Source organism: Felis catus, chromosome X (assembly GCF_018350175.1).
Source record: "Felis catus isolate Fca126 chromosome X, F.catus_Fca126_mat1.0, whole genome shotgun sequence".
Lineage (NCBI taxonomy): Eukaryota > Metazoa > Chordata > Mammalia > Carnivora > Felidae > Felis > Felis catus.
In genome coordinates this window covers 99,164,189-99,176,509 of record NC_058386.1, presented here as the reverse complement: position 1 = coordinate 99,176,509, position 12,321 = coordinate 99,164,189, and the positions used below count along the sequence as shown (strand labels likewise).

Below are 12,321 nucleotides of genomic sequence, written 5' to 3'. Positions count from 1 at the left end.
TTAAACTACTCCATCCTTGTACATCAATCTCTTTGTATACTTACATTTTATGAGTGTATCTGTTATAAACTGCATACTGTTGATCTTTTTTTCTTCAATACTACATGAGCTTTATTCACAGAATCTGTGCAAGAGATTTCTGAATCTGTTCCAATGAGGGAAGAAACCCTTCTCTAAAACCAGTTACTAAAATGTAAATTAATATGATTGCCTACCGAACATATACACTGTTTACAAGAGAACATATACACTGTTTACAGGTAATTTTAGCCTCTATTTTAGTTAGGGTGATCATCAGGGAGAAAAAAATCTTTCCCTAAGACACTCAGCTGCAAATGGTAGGCAGTGTTGGACTCCCCCTCAGTGATACTGCACCACTCTGGAAAATAGACCTTCAGGCTCATTCCTGGTGCCAAAGGCAGTAGCAATGATGAGGGAGCTTGGGGCCAGCTGAGGGCAAAATATAGGATGGCATGCTCACACCCCCATCCCGGGTGGAATATGTGTGATATTCCTCAGACACTCCTGGCTGGCTACCCAAGAACAAAAGAAAGGGGTATAAGTGCTTGCCATGGTAATGTGGGAAACTAAGGCAAATGAAAAATGAAATTCCCTTACTGCCTTTAGCCCACTGACAAGTCCTTGAGACCAGCAGAGTGATGTCACTCTAGGAGCTCCACTGCCTCAAGGATGACACTTTGCTGGGGTCAAAAGAGAACCTTGGCTTAACATAAATCCCAACCTCAAGGATCCTGTAGGTCTACTTCCTTTATCTCAACTGCCCTAAGATACATGCTGGCAATCATTCTGCAAGTGTATGACCCATCAATATACATCTTAAGGGTCTCATGACTGTGGTTTTATTAAACAGTAATAAATGGTGTTTCCCTAGCAACAGCTGCCCTTCAAGGTCCTGAAAACCTTGCTTCCAAAATTCCTTAGAGACATACTCTATCCCTGACCCCCTCCCAGCCTGAGGGTATATAATCAGTTACCCCTCACAACCCCAGTGCAGCTCTTCCTGCCCACGGGTCCTGCCTCCGTGCTTTAATAAAATCACCTTTTATTTTCACCTTTTTACACCAATGACGTCTTCAAGAATTCTTTCTTGGCCATCAGCTCTGGACCCCATGAGCCCCCCATCACTCCAAAACTTCATCAGCAAATCCTTCCTGTTGCCTTCTGATGGCCAAAGCAGTCAAAGATTTAAAAGTCTTTGGTTCATAGATGGCTAGACCTTCAAGTACTTTCCTGTTGACCTCCACCTGGCACTTAATTAAATTGACAATGAAAGCTGGGTGTACTGCAGGCTGTATTCCTGGGAAGCAGGCATAATTCTATTAATCCAGAGTGTCCTCATGCTCCTCTTCAGTCTTCGCACTTTTTTACATTTCACAAAAGTTCTGGTGACAGCTCCGATCACCAGTCTGTAGCGCTGATTCTTCCTTCCCTGGAAATGCCCTGCGAGTTGAAGCACCTCTTAGACTCTCCAGTACCTCTCAGGGAGGCAAAGCTGTGTGGTGACGAAGATCATAGTGCCTGCGGGCCAGCCTTGCTAACCATTTTGAATCCTTTCTAAGAAAGTTGGTCTTTTAATGGAAACAATGAGTCTACTTGTAAGTAATGTATATTTAATTTATATTTAACACCTATAGGATTTATTCACACCATTTATTTTGTCCCCAAATAATCTTTGATTCCTTTTTCCTTCCTTTGAAACTAATTTTTCAATCTTGCCGCATTATTCTTTCCATTAATTTAAAATATATACATTCCATTTCTATTCTTTTAGTGCTTTCTCTGGAAATTTGTGCATGCATATTTAAGTTAATTCTAAAGTGGACCAATACATTTTCTCTCTTCCTAGATCATATACGTATTGTGGAACACATTAATTCTTTTACCATCCATTTAGTTTTAGATCCTCCTTCAGCTGTGAATAACATTTTCATTGAAAGCATTATCCTATGTTGCGCTTTAGGGTTTTTTGTTTTTTTTTTTTTTTTGGCAAAAGTATAATATTCTGCTGGCCTTTGACTTCCATCACTGCTGTTGACAAGTCAACTGTAAATTCACTGGTTGCTCATCTCTTAAGTATATTTTCTCTTCGAAGATATCCTACATGACCTCACTTTTAAATATCAATAATTTCATTAACATGGGCCTACTGTACAATTTCCTTTTATTTCTCTTACTTGGAATATTTAAGGTTTCTTAAATCTTTTGGACAATGTCCTTCGTTGTTTTGTTTTTTTTAATGTAATCCCTATGCCCAACATGGACTCACCCTTACAACACCAAGATCAAGAGTTGCACACTCTACAGTCTAAGCCAGCCAGGTGCCCTCCTTTAATTATTTTTAAAGTATCTCTGCTAGTATGTCCTTTTATTCTGCTTCTGCTCTATCTCTTCCTATTCTGTTAGTCTGATTAAAGGATAACACCCCTATTCCAAACATGGAATGAACAGCATTATTCCTGTTACCTCTTAATGAATTACCCTTAAAATGTAAAACAAAAACAAAAACAAAAACAGAAACAAGAAAACACTTATTATGAAAGAATAAAACAGAAAAAAACCCAATTATGTTGACATGTGATGATCCACCTTCATTTAGTTCTGATGAAAGGAAACGAATCCTGGTACAAAAAGAAACAAACACAAAAATGTCCAAAGCTTCATTCAACCCTAATACATTATGCAGAATGCCAATAGTGGAGAAGATAGGTGATCATTTTTGTGGCTGCTCGGGTTAAGAGTGTGGTTAGAGGAGTGCCTGGGTGGCTCAGTTGGTTAAGTGGCTGATTCTTGATTTTGGCTCAAGTCATGATCTCCCAGTTTGTGAGTTCAAGTCCTGCTTCAGGATCTGTACTGACAGTGCAGATCCTGTTTGGGATTCTCTCTCTCTCTCTCTCTCTCTCTCTCTCTCTAAATGCCCCTACCTGGCTCATATTCTCTCTACCTCTCTAAAAAATAAATGAATATATATTTTTAAAAAAGAGCATGGTTAGAAACAGAGTCATACATTGTCTACTCAAAGGAGGAACAGCATTACAACATCATAAAGGCCATATATGATAATCCCATAACAAAGATTATATTCAATGATGAAAAACTGAAAACTTTTCATCTAAGAAAGACAAGTATGGCCACTCTAGCAACTTGTGAAACTACCTGACCTATTCAGAACAATCAGGGAAGAAAAACAAACAAATATAAGTCATCCATAAAGAATTAAAATTTTCTGTCTCCAGGTAACACCATCCAGTATATAGAAAACATTAAAGATTCAACAACAACAGCAAAAAACTGTTAGAATAAACAAGTACAACAAATTCCTTTCAACACAATAAACATTGAGAAAAAAAGTTGCACGTCTATACACTACCAAAATCCACATGAGAGGAAATTAAGAAAACAATCTGATTTACAATAAAAAAACAAGAAAGCATTTATACACCAAACCGAAAAAAAATCCTACAAATAAATATAATCAAATGGGTGAAAGATCTGTAGACCGAAAACTATGAAACACTGATAAAAGAAACTGAATGGACAAAAAAATTAATTAATGAAAGAAAGAAAGAAAGAAAGAAAGAAAGAAAGAAAGAAAGAAATGTTCACGAATTAGAACACTTAATAAAAAAGTGTCCATATTTCCCAAAGCGATGCATATAGATTCAAGGCTATCTTCTCAAAATACTTATGGCAGTTTTTTATAAAAGTATCAAAAACAATCTCAAAATCCATATGGAACACAAACAAAAATAACCAAAATAATATTGAGATATAAGAACAAAGATAAAAGCTTCATACTTCCTGATTTCAAAATGTATTACACAGAGTAATCAAAACATTAAAAAAAAAACTTATACAAAAGAAATATAAAGACCAATAGAACAGAATAAAAAGCCCAGAAATAAAATCATGCACACACAATCAAGTGATATTCCATAAAGGTGTCAAGAATACACAATGTGGAAAGTCTCCTCAATAAGTCATGTGGGAAAATTAGATATCCTCATGCAAATGAATGCAATTGGACCTTTATTGTATGTATACCATACACAAAAATTAACTCAAAATGAATTAAAACCTTAAATATAAAACCTTTTGAAATGGTATAACTCTTAGAAAAAACAGAGGTGAAAGCTTCATGACATTGGTTTTTAACAATCATTCGTTACACAGGACACAAAAAACACAAGCATCGAGAACAAAAATACACAAGTGGGACTGTATCAAGCAGAAAATTTTCTGCAACAGAAAGGGAATGGTGACAGAGTGAAAAGGAAATCTAAGGAATGAAAGAAAATATTTTTAAACTATATATCTGAGAACAGTTAGTACCCAAAATATTCTAGGAACTCCTACATCTCAGTAGCAAAACACTGATAATCTGATTACAAAATGGGTGAATATTTTGGATAGACATTTTTCAAAGAAATTCAAATGGCCAATAGGCATATGAAAAGATGCTCAACATTTCCAGTCACCACCAAAATGCAAATGAAAACTACATTGAGCTATCCCCTCACACATGATAAGATGGCTAATATTGAAAATAGAAGAGATAACAAATGCTAGTGGCAGTACAGTGAAAAAGGAAGCCTGGTACACTGTTCCTGTTGCTGTAGACTAGTACAGACATGATGGAAAGCAGCATAGGTGTGCCACAAAAAATATTCTAATAAATACTATATGATCCAAAATTTCCACTTCAGGATATTTATCCAAAAGAATGGATATTAGGATCTCAAGAAGGTAGTTTTACTTCCAAATTCATTCCAGCATTTTTTTATAGAGGTTCCAACAACCTAAATTTCCACTGATAGGTGAATGAATAGGAAATGGTGGTAAACAAATAAAATGGGATATTATTTAGTTATGTAAAGGAAGGAAATCCTGTCATATGTGATAACTTCTTAAGAACATAAGTGAAATACGCCAGTCACAAAAGGAAAATTACTGCATGGTTCTAGTTCTATGAGGCATCTACAGTAATCAAACTTACAAAGGCAGAAGGTAGAATGGTGGTTGATAAGCACTGAGGAAAAGGGAAAATAAAGAGCTGCCATTAAATGAGTGTAAAATTTTAGTTACGAAAGATAAAAAAGTTCTTGAGAGATACTGTCCAATATTCTGCTTATAGTTAAAAATGCTGTACTGTCCACTGAATTTTTTAAAAGGGCCGATTCCATGTAATGTGTTTTTCAGTATGACAAAAAATTACTCAACAAAAATGGTACATGTAATAGATAAAGAACATGTATACAAGATGTTTCATAGAGTGCCAGTTATTCATTTCATCACGGTATTGTTATTATGGTAACTAAATGTCTTCACCACATTGTGCTGCATATAATACACTCAGAAAACACATACATATTAGATACATATAAAGAGTGTAAACTTTTCGTTGCATCCAGGTATTCTTATTTCAATGGATGAAATAGGTACAAGTTTGTATATAATACTCTGAAAATACATATTTATAAAAGATGTTTCAGAGAATGCTACCCATTCCTTGCATCAAGACAGTGTGGTTTCAGTGAATAAATATGTTTATCACACTATAGTATACGTAATATAGTTTATCACAAAATACGTATATAGCTTTTTCTCAGAATGCTAGTTGGGTTAGTAAATCAGAACAGTGATATTTCAATGAAAGACTGTGCTGACCACACTATGGTATATGGAATAAACTATGAAAAATAAACATGCATAAAATACGATATTTGTAACAAGTATACACAGAACCAATAAGAAAAGACAATGGATTAAAGACACCTGTTAAAAATCACAGTTTATCAGTTTAGATTGAAAAAAACCTAAAAACCACTTGTCTAATAGTTGTCTATAGTAGCAAATTTTGATATCTAGATGTCCCTCAATAAATGAGTGGATAAACACATTATCATATATACTATCAAATAAGGAATGCACTAGAACCCATGAGTAACAAGAAAAAAAATGACCAGATAATTAAAGCATAATAAAGAATAACTGTAAGTGTGTGTATGCACATGATTATAAACATACAAATTCATGAAAAACCAGATGAAAGCTGAACTTCTATGAAGAGAAGAGGGAAATTAAATAGGTTGGGGTTGGTCGGACTTCCCCTTTTTACTCTAATTTTTCTACATTCTAATTGTTATCAAGAAAATATACTGAGCCTGGGTGGCTCAGTTGGGTAAGCATCCAACTCTTGATTTAAGCTCATGTTACCATCTCATGGCTTCTGAGTTTGAGCCCCATATCAGGCTCTGCTCTGACAGTGCGGGGTCAGCTTGGGATTTGTTCTCTCTCTCTCTCTCTCTGCGCCACTCCCTTGCTTGCTCTCTCTCTCTCTCTCTCTCTCTCTCTCTCTCTCTCAAAATAAAGAAATAAATTTTTAAAAATGAAAGAAAATATACATACATGTTAACAAAAAAGAAAGCACTTCAAAAGGCAATATTACACTCTCCTCCTTTCAGGATTTCACAGAAGCTAGTTTTTTCTCTTCTCAAATTTAATTCGTCCAGACTAAATAATCCTTACCTTACAACTCTGCTTTCACACTTCAGCCTGCTGACCTTTCAGATTCTTTTATTCACATGATAGCTTCTGTTTCCCAAGATGATTATGAAGCATTAGAAAGTGCAGAAAAGAATACAACTGAAACGACAAATAACATGAATATCTCAGTAATTGTTCTAATTCTACTTTCAACCTATTTCTTCACTCCAAACTAGTCTTCTATGGCTTGAAGTGTGAGTAGAAATAAAATATATGCACAGTACTATGTGTTGATGTTTTATTTTAGAAAGGCGTAAGGAACAGTCTCTATTTTTTAATGGTTTTTTTTTGTTTTTACTTTTAAAAGAGAGAGAGAGAGAGAGAGACAGAGTGTGAGTGGGGGAGGGGCAGAGAAAGAGAGAGGGAGACACAGAATCTGAAGCAGGCTCCAGGCTCTGAGCTGTTAGCACAGAGTCCGACTTGGGGCCCAAACTCATGGACAGTGAGATCACGACTTGAGGTGAAGTCAGATGCTTAACCACTGAGCCACCCAGGTGCCCTTCAAGTTTTATTTTGAAGTGCCGTTTCACATACATATGTTTAATGGACATATAAAACATACAAAGAATATGTTAAGTAATATAGGAGCCTAGACAGAGTAGTCTTTCAAGTAAAAGGGCCACTTTGGGGTGGACATAATCACTTTACAGAGGCACAAGCAAATATTCCTTACTTTTTCCATTATAAAAAGCCATTATACAAAAATAAGGATGTCACTGAAAATGTACTAGAAAGATATTAGGTAGGACAAACATACAAATACTAGAGTAACAATGAGGAACACAGCAATTACACATGGAAACTAGCAGAAAACCAGGGGTTAAATTACAAAAAGAATGAAATTATGTTCCAACATATCATATTGTCATTATTAAAAATGCTACGGGGCACCTGGGTGGCTCAGTCTGTTGAGCGTCCCACTTCAGCTCAGGTCATGATCTCACATTTCCTGAGTTCAAGCCGCACTTCGGGTTCTGTGCTGACAGCTCAGAGCCTGGAGCCTGCTTTAGATTCTGTGTCTCCCTCTCTCTCTGTCCCTCCCCTGCTCGTGCTCTGACTCTGTCTCTCTCTCTCAAAAATAAAGATAAAAAAAATTAAAAATGCCACAACACCTATTGGTTTTGTGATGTTTTCTATTTGTATTGTAGTTATTGAGTATTCACAAAATTGGACATGTTTTATATTGATTTGGGTATCTTTTACAATAAATGTCAGGGTCATATATACCATGAGTAAATGTTGATCATTAAAATACAAATTAGCTCCTTCTTAACAAAAATTGCAGAAGCTGAAAAAAAAAAACTCAATAACTTCATCTGGGTATCTCTTATCTTTTTTGATGGGGTTTTGGAGTGATGTGGGTATGGAGCTGATGTCCAAGAAAGAATTCTTGACATGCCTTTGGTGCAAAAAGGTGATTTTATTAAGGCATGGAGACAGGACTCCAAGGCAGAAAGAGCTACACTGGGGTAGTAAAGACTGACTGGTTATATACTATGGAGTTGGGGGAGGTAAAGACAAGAGCAAGTTTCCAAAGCTGTTTTCATATGCTAAAGAAGGAAGACTCACAGTTATTATCAAGCTAAGGTTGTTTTCCCTTTGGTAAGGCATTAACATTAGGGGGATAAGGGGTTCCTGGAGAAATGTTATACTCTGTATTTGCCTCAAGTATTTGTCAATGGGCTGCAGGTTACAAGGAATTTTAATTTTACCTGCCATTTCCTTCTTGCCTTTGTCCCCCCATCACTAAGGAGGACAAGGTGATGTTGGGGATCCAGGAAGCAAAGTCTATAGGTTTCTGGACATTAGGCTATTGATGAGATTGCCTTTTTCTTGTAATTGACTAAGATATTTGTAAACTGATGGAGACTCCTGTCCTGCAGGACTGTGATCTCTATCAGTTAACCATTTGTTTTCTTTCCTTTCCTTTATTCTTGGGCATCCAGGAGTGCCTGAGGAATATCACACAGATCCTATGGGGTGGGGGGAGGCAGTGTTTGTGGGGTGTCAGCTTGTCTTATGCTCCCTCATGACTTTTCAGTAGCATGTTTCTATGATAATATATTCTAATATTAGTCTCAGTCCTCAAATGAGTATGTGATTGTGAAATTCGCTCTTTAAATAATTATATATACACACCTTATACCTCCACTTAAAGATATTATTTCTTCATGTACTAATACTAACTTTCACACATAGATGCATTGTTTTTTGGAATTGGAATTTTATTGATATTCTCAATAAACTGAGATAATAGATTTTTAGGGAAAACTCATTATTGCATTAGATTTTAGAATTCATTTAATTCAAAACTTCATTACAGACCACAAAGGATATTTTCAGTGGTACCCTTGAAAGATGACCTAAGAAAGTGCTTATTTGACAAAGTGACTTGTCCTACCTTTGAAGAAACTCTAATTGTTGCAAATTTATTGTTTCTATTAGAAAAAGAGCTTCTTCCCTCTTCTTCATACAATAGTTTTCTCAAAATGAGGTTACCACGTTCCAGAGTATGTATGACATGATTAATTGAAATAAACTACTAAAACATATATACCTTTTAAAAACACCAGAAAATGACAGATTACCACTGGGAATAGCAGATTAAGGACCTTGCAAAATCATCACCTGAATAAAATAAAAAATAACACTGACATAATTGTCATAGTAAATTTGTTGAGAACTATAGAAATAAAACAAAGCCTTGCAACAATTCAAGAGAATATATTAATGAAATAGCTGCATCTCAGTAATAATGGGAAAAATTTTGGCAATATAACTTGCTCTATTCTCATCTCCCGTACCCCAAACGTGTGTTAACCTTGAAAATAAACAACCTTTCACTATGAAAACAAGTAGCTTGATAACTAATTGAATGGGAACTGAGATGGAGCTCTTTCAAAAGTGCATTACTAGAGAATGATCATTACTTAACCAATCTGGTGGTTTCCTAGAAGACCTGATTCCAAGGCCTCATTTTTTTTGACCTGAATCAAGTTTTGCCAGGTGAGAACAACTGTTACCTAGGATCATTTGTAAAATATAATGAGTAGCAATGTTTTGTTACCACAGCAGCCTCAGGCAGAGGATAAGAATTGTTGTAAACAGGCTAAACAAAAAGCTTAAAATGAAGCCCTGGGGAAAGAGCTGTCCATAGGGGACTTATTGTTAGGAATATAAGACATTTGCCAGCAACAAAGCCAGCTGAATAGAATGAAATGGGAGAAAAAGGCAGAAAAAAAACACAATTAGGAAAATTCAGTAACTAGTAAAAACAGAAAAAATAACAACGAATCCTGGAGAGAAAAAATAATTTTATTTCTAGAATTGCTGAATTATATTAAATGTCTGGTTTTGAACAATAAGACTAATATGCAAATGAACAAGATGGTACATAGTATAAAAAATTTTAAGAAAACTGTCCCTGAGAAAGACAATCCATTGGGATTACTAGACAAAAACTAAATCAGCTACTTTAAATTCAATCAAAGAACTATTGGGAAGCAAGATTAAAGAACTAATGAAAAGTATGAAAAGTTTGTCTTACCAAACAGAATTTCAATAAAATGTACACGTAGTTATTTTTAAAAGACTCAAAGAGAGGTGCCTGGGAGGCTCAGTCAGTTAAGTGCCTGCCTCTTGGGTTTGGCTCGGATCATGATCTCACGGTTCATGAGTTCAAGGCCCGCATCAAGCTCTGTGCTGACAGCATGGAGCCTGCCTGGGATTCTCTCCCTCCCTCTCTCTCTGCCCCTCCCTTGCTCTTTCCCTGTCTCTCAAAATAAATAAACAAGCTTAAAAAATAAAAGACTCAAAAAGAAATCCTGGAGTTGATATGAACAATAACAAATGAAAAATCACTAGAAGTGCTTGACAACAGAATTCAGCAGGCAAAAGAAAGAAAAGGTGAATTTGGGGGTAGGTCAGTAGAGTTCACTGCATCTTAACAGAAAGAGGGGGAAAAAACAATATTGATGAGCTTAAAAGATCTGTGACACAAACAAGCATTCTGAAATAGGCACAACTGGAGACACAGGAGTAGAACAAGACAAGGGGGAAAAATGCATATTTGGAGAAATGATAGCCAAAATCCTTCCGAATGTGATTAAATACATGTATTTACTGATCTAAGCAGCTCAACAAAATACAAGTCGAATGAATTGAAACACATCCTCACAGTCACATATTAGAATCAAACTAATAAAGGATGAAGAGAGAATCTTGAAATCAGCATGAAAAGAGTGACTCATCATGTACAAAGGATACTCAATGAGATTAACAGCTGATTTTTCATCAGAACCCGTAAGGACCATAATGTAGGGATACAACAGTTTCAAAGTTTTAAAGAAAAGGACTTTAATTCCGGAATTCCATATGGAGTAAAACTATCCTTAAAAATGAAGGAAAAAAAAAGATATTTGTAGATGAAAGAATTTGTCACTAACAGACTTTGCCTAAATGAAATACTAAAAGGAGTCCATCAGGCTGAAGTCAGTAGACATTGGACAGTAACTTGAATATACATGAAAAATTAAGAGCACTGGGGCGCCTGGGTGGCTCAGTGGGTTAAGCATCCGACTTCAGCTCAGGTCATGGTCTCTTGGTCTGTGAGTTCGATCCCCGCGTCGGGCTCTGTGCTGAAAGCTCAGAGCCTGGAGCCTGCTTCAGATTCTGTCTCCCTCTCTCTCTGCCCGTCCCCTGCTCACGCTCTATCTCTCGAAAATAAATAAACGTTAAAAAATTTTTTTTTAATTAAGAGCACTAATAAAAGTAACTACAGGCATATATCTCTTAGATCTTGTGGTTTATATTCTAAAATCCTCAATGAAGCTAATATCACAATAAACTGAGTCAAATGAATTTTTTTTGTATTCCAGTGCATATAAAAGATATTTTAACACTAATACCATACCCTGTTAGGTGTGCAATAGTATTACATCATAAATGAACAAAGTACAATACACCCTTGAACAACACGGATTGGAAATGTCTATTCTGGCTTATCTGCAGAAGTTTTTCAATAAATACAGTAATGTCAATATTTACTCATCATCATTATTTTCATAATAACATTTTGTTTTTTGTAGCTTACTTTACAATAAGCATATGTTATACATATACAAAATATATGTTAACTGACTGTTAATGTTATTGGTAAGACCTCCAATAAAACTAGGTTATTAATTATGTATTTGAGGAGTCAAAAGTTATACATGGGTTTTTGAATGTGCAGGAGGTCTGTGACCCTAACCTCAGTGTTGAATAAATGTGTAGTGTACATACCTTGATTAAAAACTAATTTATTACAAAAAAACAGTACCAATAATAATTTATTACTAAAAACTGTTAACCATAATCTGAGCTTTCAGAAAGTTATCATAGATAACAGATCACCATAAATCTAATGATGAAAAAGCTTAAAATATTTCAAAAATTACCAAAATGTGACAAAGAAACACACAGTCAGCTAATGCTGTTGGAAAAATGATGCCAACAGACTTGTTCAACACAACTGCAACGTGGAATAAAACAATGCATGCCTGTATATAAGTAAAAACAATAGACACTATAAATGTAGTTTTTACCTTATACCTATTATCTTCTATCTAATTTGAAAGGCAACAGATTAAAGCAGCAATTATATCTGTGTTTATGAGCATACCACATATATAGTTTAGTCATTTATATGAAAATAACATCACAAAGTGAGGATAAATGGAAGGTCTATAAAAACTAAAGATTTTATACAATTAATAC

The 12,321-nt window shown here is 35.3% G+C and overlaps 1 pseudogene; it reads right to left on the bottom strand.

The window, feature by feature from the left end:
- Positions 1-360: 360 nt before the first annotated feature.
- On the bottom strand, positions 361-2,307 carry LOC101089423 (annotated as a pseudogene).
- Between the last annotated feature and the right edge of the window lie 10,014 nt (positions 2,308-12,321).